This window comes from Nothobranchius furzeri, chromosome 4 (assembly GCF_043380555.1).
Source record: "Nothobranchius furzeri strain GRZ-AD chromosome 4, NfurGRZ-RIMD1, whole genome shotgun sequence".
Taxonomy (NCBI): domain Eukaryota; kingdom Metazoa; phylum Chordata; class Actinopteri; order Cyprinodontiformes; family Nothobranchiidae; genus Nothobranchius; species Nothobranchius furzeri.
The window spans coordinates 82,761,420-82,764,073 of NC_091744.1; positions in this window are offsets into that span (position 1 = coordinate 82,761,420).

The window sequence follows — 2,654 nt, forward strand, 5'->3', positions numbered from 1 at the left end:
TCCAGTCCCATAAAAACTAAATATAAATGTGAGATTATTATTCTTATTTCCCACAGTGGCTTTAAACAACGTTAGAAATCATTTTATAGCTTTTTTTCTCAACGTGGACCTTAAACGCTGCTCTTTTTTATTTATCTTGATAATCTGAAGAATAAAAAAATTCTTTTTGCTTTTTTGTTTGGACTTTTATCTGATTTTCACTTCTCTTTTACTCCCATTTAGGTCAACACCTGTAAAACCCAATTTAAAGAGCAAGTCACCCCCAAATCAACAATTTTTTTCTGATGAACTGCTGCAGACACGTGTAGTCAATAGTTTTGCACTTTAGTTCATTTTAGTTAAAAATTTAATTTTCTGCCTAAAACTGTCAGTGTTGTGCCGTTGTCGGGTAAAACCTCTGCACTGCATTTGAATTTAAATCTGCCATCGCTATTGGCTAAGAGGTACCCTAGAACATTAGGTGGTACCATATGATGTCACAATGTCGTTGTGAGCCTGTGTGTGTGTGTGTGTGTTTGTTAGCAGCTCCGCCCTCTCAGTCTGCCAGGCAACCGCATTTTTTGCATTTTTCAAACTGGAAGTGGGAGTGGAGTAACAATCTGGTAGGGGTGACTTGCTCTTTAATAAAGCAAAAGGCTGCAGCCTCCATCTAACAGGAAGGAAACCTCTGCTGAGCTTCCTGTTGAGGATCACACAACCGTCTGAAGAGTCACAAAGAAACAGCTGATTAGATTATATCAAACGTTTGTGAGAAGACCCGACTCTAAAACCTCAACACACGAATAAACATAATAAACTCTACTTTCTTTTTTCAGAAGTAAAATTTGTTTTAGAGGGAAAATGAGCTGAATGAGTTTGTTTCTCTGATGTCATCTAAAAATACTCAGTTTACAATATCATTCCGTTGCACTGATCATTAACCCCTAATGTCCCAAAGGAATCAAATGAGAAGGATTGTTGTGTACGTGAAAGGGTTCATGTGGCTTTAAACTTTAAAGCTGAACAATTTTCTCCTCGTCGTCGTCTTCCTCCGCTTATCCGGGTCCGGGTCGCGGGGGCAGCATCCCAACTAGGGAACTCCAGGCCGTCCTCTCCCCGGCCACCTCCACCAGCTCCTCCGGCAGGACCCCAAGGCGTTCCCGGACCAGATTGGAGATGTAACCTCTCCAGCGTGTCCTGGGTCGACTCGGGGGCCTCCTGCCGGCAGGACGTGCCCGAAACACCTCCCCAGGGAGGCGTCCAGGAGGCATCCTGACCAGATGCCCAAACCACCTCAACTGACTCCTTTCGATCCGGAGGAGCAGCGGTTCTACTCCGAGCCCCTCCCGAATGTCCGAGCTCCTCACCCTATCTCTAAGGCTGAGCCCGGCCACCCTACGGAGGAGACTCATTTCAGCCGCTTGTATCCGCGATCTCGTTCTTTCGGTCGTTACCCAAAGCTCGTGACCATAGGTGAGGATTGGGACGTAGATCGACCGGTAAATCGAGAGCCTGGCTTTCTGGCTCAGCTCCCTCTTCACCACGACAGATCGGCTCAGCGTCCGCATCACTGCAGACGCCGAACCGATCCGCCTGTCCATCTCCCGATCCCTCCTACCCTCACTCGTGAACAAGACCCCGAGATACTTAAACTCCTCCACTTGAGGTAGGACCTCTCTCCCGACCCGGAGTTGGCAAGCCACCCTTTTCCTATGATCAGCAGTTTCAACAAAACCGTGTTAACACTTATTGTAACTTTATTAATCCCCTCGCTCATTAACATAATGAAAGGCCAATAAATTAAATTACAGTGCAGCGTTTTAATGGTGGAAAATACATTTTTAAAACTGATGTTGGTGTTTCAGAAAACTGCGTAAGGAAAAGGCTTTTTAGAAGGATCATGATGACTTCTCCCATTTCAGACTGAAAAGTTTGGAGTAACAAGCTTTTAATCTGTTGGTTCATGAATGCGAGCCGATTTAGAGATTCTTCCCTGATCTGCCCTCTGATCTCTCTGGGTTCCTTCCTGTGGGTGACTGATAATAAACTTCACATATGTCAGATAATGGTAACTCCTGATTAGATGACACAAACACACACCGGGATTAACTAATCTCAGAGAATAAACTCCCACGCTGACTCGTCGCTGCTTTTGTGAAACTCATTCAAGGATTATTTAATCCAGGATTAATCCTCCAATCAGGTTGGTGGGCAGTTTGTCCTTAAAAATGTTGAGAAAATGACAAATAGAGGGCAAAAACCCCAATATGGTCACTAATGTTGTGTCGTTTAAAACGGGAACAAAAATCCAGCAGAACCTGATGGAGAACCCGAAGAACGCAGCTGATGGGTTTCTATTCTCAAGTGAAGCGCGATAACGCACATGTTGTATTTTATCTTTGTGATTGACTGTGTTATCTATTTTCACCAGATTAGTTTGAATGAAAATATAAATATATGTTTACTGTTGATTAAATTAACAAAATCCTTATTCTATTATAGCCTTTTGAGAGACAGAATTCAACCGACGTGGCTGAAAAGTGAAGAATTGCAGCCAGAATTTCAGCAATTACGAGAAACATCTTACTTTTTACTATTCTTCACATTTATCTCCAGAAATTAAAATAATACTTGCCAAATTTTGACAATAAAGTTTCTTGTTTAAAACGTTTTTC